At 40.6% G+C, this 18,276-nt stretch overlaps 1 protein-coding gene across 4 annotated transcripts in view; it reads left to right on the top strand.

Annotated features, from left to right (window-relative positions):
- Positions 1-18,276, top strand: part of TACC2 (transforming acidic coiled-coil containing protein 2) — a 302,620-nt gene that overhangs the window by 39,426 nt on the left and 244,918 nt on the right. The window lies entirely within an intron of this gene.

Here is an 18,276-nt window from a genome sequence, read left to right as displayed (position 1 = left end):
AGTACAGCCCTTTGACTGAACCCAAACTTCACCCCTAGCCTGTGTCTTTATCTTTGGTCCTGGCTTATAATTTCATTAACATATGGCTCTTGCTCCATTGACACAGCTTTGGACTGGCAAAATTTAGAAGGTATAGTGGTAGAGCATTGACTGGGGCGGTGAGAAGGAGGTGTCTTGTCCAACATCAATGCCAACACTACTATGTGTCAGGGACCGGAAGGGAACTTAGATTTTCCTCCCACTAAGACCAGCTCTCTACCTGCAACCCTGGGCTTAAGTTTAAGTTATATCTTAAATTTACTTATATCTGGCAGATAAGTTTACATGTTCTTTGAAAAAAAGCATGTTTTCATAGGTTAGTTTAGAAATGATCTCTGGCTTCCTGGATTGAAAGAGGCTGTGCCCCACCTTATTTCAAATGGCAGGGAACTTTCTGAATTTCAAAGCACTTAAAAACAAAATTTCCAGCATTGCTAATGCCTGGCTTTTGTTTGTGTTTCCATTTAGAATTGCTTTATTGATTTAAAGAGTTGCCAGCTGCCGCAGATTCTGCTTAATAAGATGAATCAACTATTCAGCTACAAACCCTGGCTGCCTTGTGAAAATTATTTGTTGCATGCTGGGACCTGATTGTTACCCCAGCTTCTCTGCAGGCAGCTAATCCAGGACTAAGAAGTGGGGCTGGCCCCAGCAAGCCAAGTCTGATTTAGGATATCAAAATGCTCAGCAAGGAAACCTAAGCTTGCTGTCATGATGCTCAGGTTATTTGTTTTCTCTGGGCTTTGGGACGGGGGAGGGGTTTGGACTAGATGACCTCTAAGGTCATCTAATCCAGTGCAATGGATGTAGGCGTATAGCCTCTGAGGTCCCTTCTGTCTCTAAATCTGTGATTTAGCAACCCCAACTGACCTGCCACTGCCTTTTTTTTTTTCCTCCAGAAAGTAAAGGCAAGGCAGAGAGACAACAGCAGTGGAGGGGGTCTCTCAAATTTATTCCATCTCTTTTGCAGAAAAGCATAATTTATTTGGAGTCAGGGATCCCCTGAGCAGGGAAAGGTAGTTTGTCAGAATGTCTTATATTTGAGATAAAGAGATGCTTTCAGGAAGTCTCAGAATACTGGCATGAATAGTGACCCTCCTGTACAAAGAGTGGAGGAGGTTAGCATGGAAAACGGAGGGCTGCTTCTAAAGTACCTTCCTCCCATTTTATTTGGTGGGGGGGATTGCAACATGACTTGAGCTTGTGATGAAATGTCAGTTTTAGTCCATACCTCATCAGCCTGAACCTGCAGACTAGGAGCCTGAAGAAATCAGGCTGGATATTCCTTCAATGACCATTTATAAAGGCTCCATTACATACGTAAGGCACAATTGGGGGGGAAAAAAGTGAGCGTTGTTGGATTGTAGCTAGACTACAGGCGAAATGAAAATAACCATTTGTAGTTAGAATGGCATAGAACTGCTTCAGGCCAACTTATCTATCCAAAACCACCTAACTGAACCAGAAGGTTCAATGGGGAAGTGCTGGATTTGAAGGCAACGGGCCTACACTCAAATTTCCCCTCTGTTACCACCACCTTGGGCAGATCTACTTACTACTCTAGTGACTTTGGGCAGATCACTTACCTTCTCTGGCCTCACTTTCTTTGTGCATAAAAGGAAAAGACTGGACAAGATGATTTCCAAGTCCTTCTAGCTCAAAATTTTTTATGATTTTTTTTTGCCTCCTTAGCACCTGGCATTTAGTAGGTGCTTAATAAATGCTTACTGATTAGTTGATCCTAGGATCCTTCAATGAGCCTCAGTTTCCAGACTAGATGACCTCTAAGGTTTCTTCCAACTCTAAATCTAAATTCTTACAATTTCCTGATGCTCTTTCTGTCACTGTGGCAAAGTTCAGGAGAATATGTTTAGAAACAGAAACAAACCTCTATAAGATTGAACAAAGCAAAAGTCTTAAAGTAGACTTATTTTCTTTTTAGCGAAGCAAATTAGTTAATGGAGAAAGATTCCACCTGGAAATAGAAGTCAGGAGGATTTTGTCAAGCCCAGGAGATATTTGGGTGACTTCCTTGCCCCATATGAGATGGTTGCTTTGTCTAGGAGTGTACCAGTGGATTTGCCTCCCAGCCATCACAATTCTGTCCCTGCCCCTTCAACTCAAACAAATTCAAAGAGCCTTCTGAGGCTCTGAGGGAGGAGATACAGTGGGTGAAACCAAGACCAGTTATGTCTGGGACTTAATTCTGAAGGGATCCTGAATATTGTGGATTGCAGAATCTGTTAACCTTCAAACAATAATGACTTTTGAGACTCTAGCTTTTAATTAAATGTATCCAAAGTTGGTCAAAGGCTAGACACAAAGAACAATTTATAGTCTAGGAAGGGACCTGTCATATGCAGGTGTTACAAGGGAATGATTATAATAATACTTGGCAGAGCACTTTCAAAGGCTAGTCTTTTTCATGACAACTCAGTGAGGTAGCTAGTGTACTGCCTGCCTCATTTTTTCCAGAAGAGGAAGGGAGGGCTCAGAATGAGTGTGACCTTGCTCAGCTTATAAATGTCCGGACTGCATTGGAACCCAGGACCCCAGCACTCCTGTTGCTACACTGTGTCTTTAATAATAAGGTGTGTGTAAGAGAGGAATAAAGTGCTAAGGCTATTCAGGGGAAGGACAGAGGAGAGAGCCCTTCTGTCTCTAAGAGGGGATGTCAGGAAAGACATGATTTTACAACCCCATTGGGAAAGGTTGATGAGGTTTGGTTTGTTTTTTGCTCCTTTGCCAAACATGTTTATTATTTGTGATGCTTTGACTGCATAAGAATATGAATTTATAGCTGAGACCTGTGTGTGCATGTCATGCAACAATACAAATAATTTCAAAATAAGCTTCCTTTGTTTGGATGCACTCTCTTGACTCTCAGAACGACCACAGGGAAAAAGAGTTACAACAGTAGTGAGGCAATTATTTGAATTAATAATATTTTTATTGAGGCAGATGACTTCTGGCAAGCAAGGCTGGTGTAGGGAATTATCATATAGGAATCACGTGGATAGAGCTCTGGACTTGGAGTCAGGAAGACCTGAGTTGGAATGTGGCCTCAGATACTAGTTGCGTGACTCTAGACAAGTCTGCCTTAGTTTTCTCATCTATAAAATGGGGATAATAATAGCTCCTGCCCTCCCAGGGTTCTTATGAGGATAATATGAGAAAGTATTTATGAAGTGCTTTGTCCTATATACATATTCGTTATTATTATTATTAATGAAAAGAGAAATAGAGGGAAGATAAAACCAGGCAGCATCAAGTCATATGGAAAATCAGTTTCACTGAGCTAACTCTCCTTGATTTTTTTTTTCTTTTTGGTGAGACAATTGAAGTCAAGTGACTTGCCCAGGGTCACACAGCTAGTAAGTGTCAAGTGTCTAAGGTCAGATTTGAACTCAGGTCCTCCTGACTCCAAGGCCGGAGCTCAATCCGCTGCACCACCCAGCTGCCTCACTCCTCTTGATTTCTGTGCCGATTACTGCCCCTCTTAGGACCAACCCCGTATTGCGTTGGCCTTCAGTAGCCTTAAGTGTGCAGCGAAGGAGGGCCAAATCAGCAAATAGAGTGTTCTGAGGTTAGGTGTGCTTGCTCCTAAAGAGTTAGGTAATTTAACTATAGAGGAACATGAGTAACTATCCTTAACAAATGAGTGCAAGACTTTTTCTCTTTTTAATAACACTGTTATAGGAGTGAGGAAGACCTCAGACCAAGTCTTGTTTTTGGCACATACTATATGTGTGACGCTGGGCAAATCCGTTATCCTCTCTGTGCTCAAGGTTACATAGGGCCAACATGCTGTCTAGACACTCTGGAGTTAGAGCCAGAGTAAAATGTTATTGGAAAATATTTAACAAAATAAATAAAAACACAAAAAGAACATAGATGATGGCAACATGTCTTTTTCTAAGTCGACATGCAACTGTCAAGGGTCTTTCTATACAGTTGAATTGCACTGTTTCTATTTGAGTTTGACATCCTTGCTCTAGATGACCTTCCTAAGGGGAAAGCTAGGTGGCTCTGTAGTGCATAGATTGCTAGAATGGTATCAAGAAGACTGATCTTCATGAGTTCAAATCTAACCTCAGACATTTATTAGCTATGTCACCCTGGGCAAGTCACTTCACCCTGTTTGTCTCGGTTTCCTCATCTGTAAAATGAGCTAGAGAAGGAAATGGCAAATCACTCCAGTATCTCTGCCAAGAAAACCCCAAATGGGGTCATAAAGAGTTGGATACAACTGAACAGCAACAAATATGCATACAGAGAAGTTCCATATTAGGCCATTATCAAGTTTTGTTACTTTGAGATGTAGATGTCCTCCCAAATTCCAGGCTTTGCCCTTTTTGAGATTTAGTTATGATAATCAGATCTGTAGGTAGGATAAGGAAGAAAGATGACCATCTGGGGATGTCTAATATTTCAATCTGATCGATGCTTTCAGTGCTTCCTTTCCCCTCCCCCACCCCCATCTCTGGTTCTAACCAGCTGCCCCAAGATTTACATCCTTACCAGTGCGTTGTCTGTTAAGCTGTTTTGCCCTCTCCTGTATGTTAGGCACCTATTCCCAATTGCTAGTTTTTCAGAAAAAAAGTTAGGAGTTTTCACAAAACCTTAGAATTGGCTTAGAAATTCTCTCTTTGATTTGACTCAAACACATGTCTATTGGGTACAGAGCGCATTGTCCTAGGTGATGGGGGATACGCAAAGGCTAAAATAAAGATATCATCCTTGTCCCCATGCAGCTCAGTCTAGTAACTGAGCATATATACAGAAAACAGTAACACACAGTACTGAATACAAGTAAACTGAGTCCTAGTGATGCCCACCGTTATACAGCAGTTGACTTAAGGCAGGGCCAGGACTAGGACCAAGTCCTAGTCCGGTGTTCTTTATTTTTGCAATACCGTCAAATCGGGCATTAAGCCCAGAGCTTGAAGCTGGAGGTTAGGCAGGGCTATTGTGTGAGAGACAGCACAGTAAGAAAGAACATTCCTTGGGTCATGCTACGAGAGCAGGGCGCTGTCTCTATGGATCATGAACGAGTAGCCTCCCCTGAGCTGCCTCTGAACTGTAATGTGTTTTTGTCCTGAACATACCCCATAGTTCCATCTGCTTGATCATCAGTTCATAAGTTCTACACACGTGGGACGTTCATCTCCCCTTGACGGGAATGATGGGTGGCCTGCTGCCTCTAACATTTAGCATGTGTTCACCCTCCGTATTTGGTCAGCTTGGCAGTTGTTTCTGAAATCTGATTCCTGAAGCCGTGGGGATGACCTTTGGTCTACTTCCCAGAATTCACCTGCAGCCACACTGTTCGCTATAGAAGATCCTTAAGGAAGCACTTGACTAAGAGTGAACGAATTGGTCATCTTAACGGATTTGAACATTCAAGTCGACATAACCAGTAAGCTGTGGTGTCTATGCAGAGAGCTACAGAGAGGGGAAAATTTAAGAGGTATTATCAGTGGGATCTGTGGGGAGTTGGGGTGAGGAGTGAGCTCTTTTTCTTTTTAAGTGCAGTCATTAGGCATGGAAAATTGGTGTAACTTTGAAAAATTGTTTTCAGCTTCAGTCAGGATCCTGGTATATTCTAAATAACTGCTCCCAAAAAGGCTGTGTGTTTTCATCGAACAAGACAGAGAAAGAAGAAAAAGATTTGCAGAAGCAACTTGAGAATAAGTTTGCCATTGGGATTTGATTTTTTTTTCCAGCTTCTCTCTTTATTTCAGTCCTCTGTTTTTAAGGGTAAATGATAACTCCATAAATTCCTGTTTTAAGTGATGCCCGGTTTGTATTGAAACATCAGACTTCTTGGAATCTTGTAACCTAATACAGCCACAGTGCTCGGTGCTGTTGCTAGGCTGTTAAACCAGGGATGGGAGATTCAATGGGAGCAGTACAAAATATGGCAGGAAAGAGCTCAGATATCCAAATATGTTTTCTTCTAGATTTGCAGAAGAGGCTACCACATGAAACCAAAACATTATAAGTTGTTCCTTTTAATTGCTTTGTACTTTAGTACAGAAACATAAACATGCTTTTAAAAAAATGACAACGTTCTTTCAGATCTGACTTTTATTGGGGTAGAGAGGAGAGGAATTGGAGGAGCAGAATGCCTGTCTTTTCATTGCCCAAATGCTAATTTGGGCCCTTCTTATATTTTCTTTGCCTGAGGAAATTTTGAATGTAGTACATTTATAAAGGTCTACTTACTTAATATAAATGTTACCTGTATCTGTTTTAGTTCTTGTGGTCATGTCAGAATCACTCCAGGATTGTTTTAAAGGAACTGAATTAGTTTTCAGAAAATCACGTTTTCTTTCTTGGTCATGTAAATGTTTTAAATAGCACCAAAACCTTTAAAAACTTTGCTGACAGTGGAATTCACATTTGCCAAAGCCCTGAAAGAGTAAATTATATATAGCCCAGAAATCTGGATCAAGCATTGATTTGAAATTCTAAAACCTCAGCAACTCTGCTTTATCAAAAATGTTTCATTGTGTTTCACTTATTGAATCACCACAACAAATTTTAAAGTCATGCCGCTCATTTTTTACCCTTCTCTAAGTTATCTGATGCTCTTTATAGTTTGAATTGAAGGCAATTTAAACTTTCTAGTATTCTGATTTGGGGAGCCAGCAGGGATTCTTGCCTTATTTTACAGATTGATGACCAAACAGGGAAATCTCTCCACCTGCCTCACACTAGATATCTTATTCTTCTCTTCCATGTAAAGGGATTAACCACTGGCCCAGATCGTTCAGGTAAGGGATTCACAGAAGAGGCTAGAGGAAGAGGTTTTCAGAGGGGTCAGAGAGAGGAGGAAACAACTGCACTGGGGAGAGCCCTGGGATATTTCGGTACAGTCCTGACTTTATCATGTCAGGAAGTTCCCTTGAGTTCCTCTGTAGCGACAGATATTTGACTTGGAGGACTCGGACAAGAATTGTATATGATGAGAAAGCTCAAGAAACTGAGGCTTAGCAAGGTTATAAAGGGACCTTCTATTCAGTATTATTCTGCTCACAGAGGGGCAGCTAGGTGGCGAAGTGGATAGAGCACAGGCCCTGAAGTCAGGAGGACCTGAGTTCAAATATGACCTCAGACCAAATACTTGACATGTACTGACTTTTACCCTGGGCAAGTCACTTAACCCCAATTGCCTTAAAAAAAAAAAAAGACATCTACTCACAGAGCAAACATGTCAGTGAGTCTACTGCAGCCAGTTCACCTCCTACCAGGTGAGGGTATCTGGTCGACATTTAAGATTTGAAACAGGGCCAAAGTTCTCCTTCCTATATCCCAGGCTAACTGAATTCTATTTCTCATCTTGAATTAATGGAGGTTCTTGAGGTGCAGCTAGGTAGAGCAATGGAGAGAGCATTGGGCTTGGAGTTGGGAAGACCCATTTTTCTCAGTTCATATCTGGTCTCAGATTCTTACTAACTGTGTGACCCTGGACAAGTCACTTAACTCTGTTTGCCTCAGTTTCCTCATCTGTAAAATACGCTGGAGAAGGAAATGGCAAACCACTCTAGTGTCTCTGCCAAGAAAACCCCAAATGGGGTTATGGAAGTCAGACATGACTGAACAAACCAAAAAAACTTGAGGTGCTATGCCCACTTGGAAATAAGGTATCTTGTGCAGAGGTTTGGAACAGATCTGGGTGAGTCAGTTACTCAGAGACCTAAAGATTTTATTCTAGAAGAGCCCCCAAAACTTTCTTTTAAGCCCATGTAGCAGAGGAGAAAAAGCACTGAACTTCTTGTCAGAGGACCCATGTTCAAGTCCTGGTTCTGCTTTCAACTAAGCTGGGGGGGGTCATTTCCTTCTCTTGGTTTCAGTTTCCTTATTTGTAAAATGACCACGTTGGACTGGCTATTCTCTGAGTTTCTTCCTAGCTCTAACAATCTAGGTACCATATGATTTGCACTTTTTAGACTAGAAGTATCCATAAAACATCAGTGGATCCCAGATCTCATCAATGTAGCCTTCATCATTATAGATTCCAGCCCTTCATCATTGTCACTAGTCAATAAACACTTATTAAGTGCCTACTATGTGCCAGGCACTGTGCTTAGCTCCGGGGATACAAGTATGAGACAAGAAAGATAGTCCCTGGCCTCAAGGATCTTATAAAACACAAATGGAAGCAGAAAGGGGTGTGGGGTGGGGAGGAGGAGGAGAAGGTATCCAACATGGCGGCTTGGTGGAGAAATCAGTCAGAGAAGTCCCAACATTGTGCAGTCAGGGGAGAAATGAGATGTCTTTGCTGAGCTCTCTCATCACATGTGATTCTTATCTGAATCTTCCAAGTCAAACATCTGTCTCTACAGAGGAACTCAAGGAAACTTCCTGACGTGATATAGTCAGGACTGTGCCAAAACATCCCAGGGCTCTCCCCAGTAGAGTTGTTTCCTCCTGTCTCTGAAAACCTCTTCCTCTAACTTGAACCTCCTTCTGTGAATCCCTTACCTAAAAGATCTGGGCCAGTGGTTAATCCCTTTACTGTGGCAGAGAAGAGTAAGATATCTAGTGTGAGGCAGGTGGAGAGATTCCCCTGTTTGATCATCAACCAATCAAATGTTTATTAATAGTTAGCGTTTATATAAGCCTTTTATTATATACTTTTACTATAAGCCTAACTTATTTGATTCAAACAATAACCCTAGAATGCATTAATATCCCCATAATACAGATCAGGAAGCTGAGGCTTTGTTGTTATTTAGTCATTTCACTCATGTTCAACTCTTGATGACTCTGGAAAGATAGGACAGGGCTGGGTTATGAAGGTCTTTAAAAGCCAAACAGATGAGCTTATATTTTATCCTGCAGAACCATTAGAGTTTATTATTGCTTTACCAAAGAAGACTGAACAAGCCAATGGATCACGTTCACGGAGATAGCTTTGAGAAAGGCCTCTCTGGTAGCCTGTTTCATAGTGTCCTTCCTATGTTTGAGGTGACCTTAGGATTATAGATCTAGGACAGGAAGGTGCCTTGGAGGCCATCTATGGCATCCTTCTCATTTTAGAAATGAGGAAACTGGGTCCTAGCAAGTTTCCCCAAAGTCACACAGGTAATAAGTATCAGAAGTAGGATCTGAACGCAAGTCCTCTGATTCCAAAGTCTCCTAGAGGGAATGTAAATGTACTTCTTTTCTTTACAATTAAACTAGTAATTTGCCTCATTTGGTTGGTCTTCATTAGCTTGACAAAGAGTATCAGCTAATTCCTGGATGATAGGGGGCCATCACTACCGGCTACGCTCGCACCACACATGAATGGGAGATAGCACGGTATAAATAGCACTGGATCTTGTGAGCCTCGTAGCTGGATTCAGGGATTTATAGCTAGAAGGGACCTATGCAGTCATCCAGTCTGACCCCTCTACTTTGCAGATGAGGAAACAGACCAGAGAAGTGTCATATGGTTAACTAGTGATAGAATGTGGACTAGAGCCAGATTTTCTGACATCCGGTCAAATGTCCTTTCAATTCAGCAAATATTTATTGAATACCTAATATGTGCAAGTCTCTTCAAAGGCACTGAAGGAAATAGAAAGAACAACGTATAATTTCTACCCTCCTAGAGTTTGAGTCTAGCAGGGCTGAGAGATGGAGCTTGAGACAGAGAGTGACAAATGCACTCTTGTCCTGTTTTGTATTAAGTTTATTTGCAAATTTAAGATATAAACAAAGTGCCATGGAGTGGTCACAGTAGTCAGGAGTCATTTCTAGTTGGAGAAATCAGGGAAAGCTTTGTATTAAACTGGGCTCTCTCCCTTTCTCTGCTTGTTTTCTTCCTTCTCCTCCTCCTCTTCCTCTTTCTCTTCCTTCTCCTGTTCCTCCCCCTCCTGTCCCTCCCCTCCTTCTCTTCCTTCTGCTCCTCCTTTTCTTTGTCCTCCTTCTCTTTCTTTTCCTCTTCCTCTTCCTCCTCTTCATTATCATTGTTTTATTTTCATTATTTTTTTATTATCATTATCATAATTTTTAGGATTGGATCTATGATTTCTTCAGTCTTTTTTTTTTTTGGTAAAATTGTAGCCAATGATATTTATCCCTTAGGGTGTTTCATCTTGCTTATATAAGGATCCTAGGGGTAAATTTTAGCTCAAGTGAAGTTCCAGGAGAAAATGCATGCTTTCTTTCATCAGAAAAAGAAAATTGTTTCCCATTGTATTTTCCTTTTTGTCTTAGCTGGAAGGAAAATTGATGTCCAAGTCAGTGCCAGACAGTAGTTCCAAGGTTCCTGGTAGTACCTGCTCCTGCTTCCTTAGATGAACTTTGTTTTGTATTTTTCCAAAATGTGTCTTGTCTGTATATAAACAAACCATTGTGTTTTAACCTATCAGCTTCCTGAAACCTTCTTGGAAGTAGATGAGGTTATAAGTGGTAAGTAAAATAATATATGGAGATTGAGAGAATGGGTGACTCTATGAGGTCATTTTCTTTTCTGTTGGCAAAGACAATAGCAACATGATCTGGTTAATATTGGCTTTCTCTCTCCCTCTGTGCTGTGCTGAATTATGTTCATTGTAAGTTGAAGGAATATGAGAATTGACTTTGTCCGTTTTCTTGAACTTTTGACATTCTGACTTCATTCATATTGGGGTTGGTTTTTTTTTTTTTGCCAACTAAAATATTTTTTGCCAGGAGGAGATTCCCAGGTTGGTCCAGTTTCTAGGAATGTAAACAAGTACCTGTGGCCTACCATATACCTGAATCTGTGAATATTCTTGTCATTTAGCATTTGCTGGGTGGAGAAAAGTCCCAGATGGTTTTTTTTTCTTTCTCTTTTGGGGAAGTTTTTGAATCATACTGCATTTCAAGTACCCTACACTTTCATACATTTCTGTGCTTTCAAATGTGTTATTATCTCTGCTTAAATGGCTTCTGAGTCTTTTAAGACCCAACTCAAATGTCACCTCTTCCATAAAATCTTTCCCAGTCTTTCTATAAAATGTCTGTACAGATTGGATTGGGATAGACCTCTCCTTCTTACAAATCCCTATAACACTTCAGTCCAGTGTTTCTTATGGCACTTACTATATCTTGCCATGAATTGTAGATATTTGTTTATATGTCTCATCCATCTACCAAACTGTAATCCCCTTGAGGACTGCAATCATATCTTATTCATCTTTATGTCCCCCATAATGCCTATGCAAGTACCTCGTATATAGCAGGACCTTAACAGAGATATGATTTTGAATGAATGGAAACTAGGAATGAATTTAGATCTGTAAATATTTCCATATGGCAGTATGGTAAAGACCAACTTCATAAATCAAGAATGAACAGTGCTGAGTTATTGACTTAGTTGTTATATGAAAGTATGTGTGAAAATAAAAACCAAGTGGGGGAAAAATCCATCTCACAGCATCTTCCTCAATGCTTATAAAAACTAAGTGGAAAATTATAATCATACTTCAACATATTCATCATCTTGTTGGCATGGGTACTCATCCCACCTTCCCTCCCTTCCCCTATTCAGAATTCTAGCCCTCTGTGATGTCTCGTTAGGTATAATTATGGTTCACATATTTACTTTCTGTTGTGTCCTCTGTGACCTCCATTTTATCTTCAAAAAACTTCACTTTAGAGCTATTCCTTTCATGTTTTCATCCTCTTGTCCTCCCTGAGACTTGGCTTTCCTCCAGAAGATGCTGTATGTCTGGCCATCCTTTCTTGTGATGGTTTCACCTTTTCTCATGTCCCTGACACACTGGTCCAAGGAAGAAGAGTAGACATACCTTTTGTTCACTGTTGCCACTTCCACACTTTCCCATCACTAAGCAATGTCATCTCCTTTTAGGCTCATTTCAATTTCTCAAGGCAGTTATCTATCAAGTTATCAGTGTATTAAAGGTCATTCTCCCTTCTTTCTTAAGGAATTTAGTCACTCTACCCGCTAGTGTACCTTAAACTACAAGCTGATTACTTCCTCAAATATCCAGTTCATCGATCTCTTCAACTCCTATGACCAACATCTTACTTCCCCTTCAGCCATATACAGGCATATTCTTGATCTCACCATCACCACAATTTCTGTAATCAAAACTTCTAAAATCCTATCACAAAATGCTAACTTTGTACCACTCTTCCTAAATCTAATCTTTTTTTAAGATTTAAATTTTCTTTTGTATTTTGAACTTCACAGACATAATATGAACATTTTCATATATAAAGAACAGGAGTATTATCTATTAAACTGAAAATAATGTATACAAGTGATCTAATCCAGTCTTCATATGCCTTTATCTCTCCCATGCTTAAAAAGCCCTTATTTGACTGACCATTCCCTCAAGCTATCACCTCCTCCCATTCATAGCCAAACTCCTGGAAAAAGCTGTCAATATTTATTGCCTCTATTTCCTCTCTTTTCATTCTTCAACCCCTTGCAATGTAGTTTCCAGACTCATCAGCTCACCTGAAATTGCTCTCTCCAAAGTTACCAGTGATTTCTAGATTGCCAAATTCAGTTGTCTTTTCTCAGCCCTCCTCCTTCATTGACCTCTCTGCAGTATTTGACACTTTTGATCACATTCTCTTAGGTACTTAGATACTCTTCTCTGGGTTTTCATGACTCTTCTCTCTTGGTTCTCCTCCTACCTGACCGGTTGTTCCTTCTCACTCATTTGTAAGCTCATCATTTATATCTTGCTCCTAGTTGTGGGTTTAACCCTCAACACTCTGACCTGAGCCCTCTCTTACACTCATTTTCTTGGTGATCTCATCAGCTCCCAATGGATTTGATTATTATCTCTATGTCAATCACTCACATCTATCTAGTCATAGTCTCTGTCTCTGAGGTCCAGTCTGGTAATACCAAATGCCTTTTGGAGATTTCCAGTTGGATTTCAAACTCATCCCTCTTCCTAATTTCCCAGCTGTCAAGAGCACCACCATCCTTCTAGTCACCCAGTTTCACAACCTTAAGTTGGAGTCACCCTTAACTTTTCACTGTCCATACTCTGTTCCTATCCAATCCGTCTTGTTGCTACTACCTCCACAACACTTCTCCCATCTCTCTCCTCTCCACCCACGTGGCTAGCATCCTAGCTTAGACCCTCATCACTTTTTTTTTTCAATACTCTTTTACAAATAAGTGTGTGTTTTAAATAGGTGTTGCTTTTGGCTACTGTGCCTTTGCATTTGGAAAGGTGATTGTGCTTGTTGGCTAAGGTAGTTTCTGGCAACATGATTTAATGGGAAAAGCAATGGATTTGGAGTCAGGAGAAACCTGGATTCAAGTATCACCACTGCCCATAGAGGGTTGTTGTAAGGATCAAAAGTTCTTTGCAAACCTTATAGCACTTTACAAATGTTAGCTAAATGTTAGCTTGGTATATCAATGTTGTTGTCTTTGGGGGTATCTCCTTCCCTAGTGTGGTCCTTTGCTCTATAGCAACAGGAAGCATCATGTGGTTGAACTGTGTAAATGATCCACTCAGTCTCTGGCTGGGGATCTTAGAGTGGAGAGTGAATCTACTGGGAAGTCAATCAACAAGTATTCCTTAGGTGCCCACTATGTGCCATGTGAATTCCTGAAGTTCAACCGATCAATCAGCAAGTCTTTATTAAGTGCCTATACACAAATACAAGGAATAGGACAATCCATGGCTGTAGATCATGAGAATTATTTGCTGAGGGAATTGTCTTCTCATTAATTGTTGTTCATTCGTTTCAGTCATGTCTGACTCTTCGTGACCCCACTTGGGATTTTCTTGACAAAGATACTGGAGTGGTTTGCCATTTCCTTCTCCAGCCCATTTTACAAATGAGGAAGCTGAGGCAAACAGGGTTAAGGGAATTGCTCAGGGTCACACAGCTAGTAAGTGTCTGAGGCTGGATTTGAACTAAAAAAGATGGGTCTTCCTAACTCCAGGACCAGTGCTCTGTGTACTGCTCCACCTAGTTATCCATCTCATCACCTAGCCTCTATTAATTCTGTGTATCTCCCCACATTTCTCCCTTCCTAGTCCTACACAAATGATGGCTTTTTTTGGTTTTTGTTTTTGGCCTGAGAAAGCATAAGACTCTATATCTGCAGTTGAGAGGCAATATGGTGTGATGGAAAAATGTTGAAGTTCTGGGACTGTGGTATTTGGACACTGGACCATTTAAGTCCTATTGTCTAAACCTATTATGTCTTAAGGCAGCCATTTCACTTCTAGAAAACTCTGATTGATGGGAAGTTTTTCCTTTCCAAGCGTACTGAAATTTTGTGATCTTTCATTTTCCATTTATTGATCCTGGTTCTGTTCTCTGGGTCCAAGAAAAATTGGATCTAATTCCTGAAACACATGCAGTCTCTTTATATATGTATATAATTATGACATTCTTCCAAGTCTTTTTCTCCAAGCTACACATTCCAATTCCTTCAACTGATCCTTATATATAGCATGGTTTCTAGTCCTCTCACCAACCTGGTCACCACTGGACATGCTCAGAATCATCACTGACCTTTAAAAAAGTATGGTGGCTAGAACTGAATACACTATTCCAGATGCAAGCTGGCTGAGGCAGAGTTCTGTGGGACTGTAACTTTCCTCGTTCTGGATACTTCCAACTTTACACAGACTTTAGCAGATCTGTGATTTCAGAGATCATAATATGGGAACTCCCTTCACTAATGCAGATTCCAGCCTCTCCATGCCTCAGCAAACATTTTCATGAGCGTTCGAGGACAAATAAATCCATTGTCTGACATCTGTCTTCTTAGCCCTTAGCTAACTGTGTCCTCGGATGTTGGACACATGGCCTGGCCAGTCCATACCCACAGCCTTTCTGCTTCTTGCCTGTGCTTCAACAGTGTGCCTTTTGAGACTCCAGCATCACCTTCATGCTATCATGAATAGGAGCCTAATTTCCTATTAAGTTTTGGGGCTGCGCTATCAGCCTATTAACTCAGGGTTGAACTTGTAACCCACTAACATCCTCCTGTTCTTTCCTCATGAACATTCATTCTCTGGTTCTGTCTCACATCTGGAAGATCATTAAGAGCTAAGGGAATTTTGTTCTCATCGCCTAGCTTCTATCAGTTCTATGTAACTTCCCACATTTTTCCCTTCCTGGTCCCATGCAAATGATCTTTTTAATCCAAGCAGTATAAGACTCTATATTTACAGTTGAGAGGCAATATAATGTGATGGAAGAAAGCTATCGACTGTGTGATTCAGGAGATCTTGGGTTTGACTGTGTGACCTTGGGAAGTCATTTCTCTTGATTCTATTTATTTGTAAAAATGTTGGGGGGGAGGCGCAGCTAAGGTGGCACAGTGCATAGAATGCTGGCCTTTGAGTCAGGAAGACTCATCTTCCCATGTTCAAATCTGGCCTCAGACATTTACTAGTTGTGTGACCTCGGGCAAATCACTTTACCCTGTTTGCCTTGGTTCCTTATCAGTAAAATGGGCTGGAGGAGGAAATGACAAACCATTCCCTTATCTCTGCCAAGGAAACCCCAAATGGGGTCACAAAAAAAGAGTCAGATATGACTGAAATGACTCAACTTCAATGAAAAATGAGAGGGAATGGACTAGATGATTTCCAAAGCCTATTCTTCTATATATAAAGTTCCAATTAGCTATTTACATGCCTATACAGCCAAGTTTTTTGTTTGTTTAGCTGGCTGTATTTGAAATGGGTGGTTCTCCTTACTTCTAATGTAGATAACTTTGTTGTTTGTTTTGTATTAGACTGTTAAATATGTTAAAAATTCTAAAATTGCTTTCCTCTTGCAGGCATTTTCAATCTGGTATCTATGACATTTAAAAAAATATTGATAACTATATTCAGATATAATTTGTCTCCTTGGTCATCCTAGCCTATGTATCTTGTTTTTATGAATTTGAAATCATTACTCTAAATAGACTTCACTAGATTTCCAAAGGGATTCATGACATAAAAGAGGTTAAGAATCCCTGATCTAAGGCTTGTATGGAGGGGACAACTGGTTCAGCACTGGGAAAAATGATTGGTTTTCATGTTTGGATTTTGCTGTGGATCCCCCAAATTGACTTAATAAATGAAAGTGTGAATATTTTTTATAGCTGAAGCACATTGATAAACTGGAGAGTACCTGGAAGATGACTATCATGATACCATTTGAAAGAACTCGGAATGTCCTGCTAGGAGAAGATTTAGGGCTTTAAGTAGAGGGCTATCCCCTGGAAGACAGATTAGACCTATTCTGTTTGTTCCCAGAGAGAAGAATTGGGAACAGTAGGTGTAAGTAGTGGAGGCAAATGTAGGGTGGAGACAAGGGGAAAATTCTGAACAAATTAGAGCTTTGCAAATGAGGAATGGGGAACCTTGGGAGGTAATTAATGGTCTTTCCCCTCATTGGAGGTCTTCAAGCAAAAGCTGGGTGACCACTTGTCAAGTATGTCTTTGAGAGTATTATTTTTCAGCTACGGGTTGGATTAGATGGCCTCCAAGGTCCTTTTCAATTCTGAGATTCTGTAATTATTCTATCAAATAAAGCTTTGATTTAAATTTCCAAAAGTTAAAAAAAGATCAGTTCTCTATCTACTTCATCCCACTTTCTCTCACTTCCATTACTGTTGTCTAAATGTTTTTTATGCTAATCTTCTGTCACAGACTTTTTTTCTTTACTCTCTCTCTCTCTGTGTCTGCTTTTATCTCTCCTGAGTTCAACTATCTTTATGCAAAGACTACAAGACATAGGTGTGTAGGTATAGGTCAAAATTCCCCATTGCCTGCAGAACATCTGACTGTCCTGTAGTTATCTCAAATTCAGCATGTCTTAAATGGACCTTTTTTTTGTTTCCTCCTAAATCCATTCATTCTCCAACTTTCCTTTCCTTTCCTTTCCTTTCCTTTCCTTTCCTTTCCTTTCCTTTCCTTTCCTTTCCTTTCCTTTCCTTTCCTTTCCTTTCCTTTCCTTTCCTTTCCTTTCCTTTCCTTTCCTTTCCTTTCCTTCCTTTCCTTTCCTTCCCTTTCCTTTTTTTTTTTGGCTAGGAAATGGAGTTAAGTGACTTGCCCAGGGTCACACAGCTAGTAAGTATCAAGCATCTGAGGCCACATTTGAACTCAGATCCCCCTGACCAAATTTCCCCATTTTTGTTGAGGACATTCCAGTCACTCAACTTTATAACCTCAGCCATCGTTGACTCTGTCCTACCTGCCTCAGACTACCTCTTACCTCATCAGCTGAAATACCTAGGAAGGTATGAGTTCCCCTTCTTTGGAGGTTGTCAAGCAGAGACTGGACAACTATTCACTGGGGAAATTGTAGTAGAAATTCCTTTAGGGCAGAAGTTCTTAACTGTGTGTGTGTGTGTGTGTGTGTGTGGTGTGTGTGTGTGTGTGTGTGTGTGTGATGGAACCCTCTGACAATTTAGTGAAGCCCATAGACCCCTCCTCCAAATAATGTTTTAAAATAATTGAAGGAAATGCTAAGTTTCTGTTAGAAATTAGTGACGATAAAGATGTATTTAAGACCTCTTGAAATCTGTCCAAGAATCCCTGCTTCAGGTTGTGGATTGGACTAGTTGAGTGCTTTGCTTCTAAATCTCAAATTCTTCGATTCTGTGAAGATGTTACTTGTCCTTTTTCAGGCTTTGCATGTGAAATCAGGGTTACTCAGGACAGTTTGGAAGAATGTTTAAACCGTCTCCAGAAAGAGTGAACTGTCTTATTGTTAGTGTTTGGATGGGCCAGATTGAGGGTGGCAAGGATGAAAGATTAGACAGATTTGCTTGGGGAAGGAACCCCTCCCCACCACAGACACACACTCTCTCTCTCTCTGTCTCTCTCTCTCTGTCTCTCTCTGTCTCTCTCTCTCTCTCTCTCTCTCTCTCTCTCTCTCTCTCTCTCTCTCTCTCTCTCTCTCGGTTTTCTAGAGTAGTAGTCAGACTGATCCCAGGACCTTGGGGTGAGGCTAAGCCTGCAGATGGAGTTAACTGGCTTTCCTGAAGGGACTGGGGCACCCACAGGGGTTGGGATCCAGATAAGTCATTATAAATGCTGATCTTTCACCATAAGCCAAGTTTTTAACCTTCCTTTGTGTCATGAACCCCTCTGGAAGATGGGTAAAACCTACGAACCCTTTCTCAGAATAATGTTTTTTAAATGCGTAATATAAAATGCATAGAATTACAAAAGAAGCCAATTATATTGAAGTAGAATAATAAAATATGTTTTAAAAAGTATGCCAGATTAAGGATATCTGAAGCTTGGGCAGCAATAGAAAAGT

The sequence above is a fragment of the Phascolarctos cinereus genome, unplaced genomic scaffold (genome assembly GCF_003287225.1).
Source record: "Phascolarctos cinereus isolate Bilbo 61053 unplaced genomic scaffold, phaCin_HiC Scaffold_3;HRSCAF=262, whole genome shotgun sequence".
Taxonomy (NCBI): domain Eukaryota; kingdom Metazoa; phylum Chordata; class Mammalia; order Diprotodontia; family Phascolarctidae; genus Phascolarctos; species Phascolarctos cinereus.
This window is presented reverse-complemented; position numbering and strand designations above follow the sequence as displayed.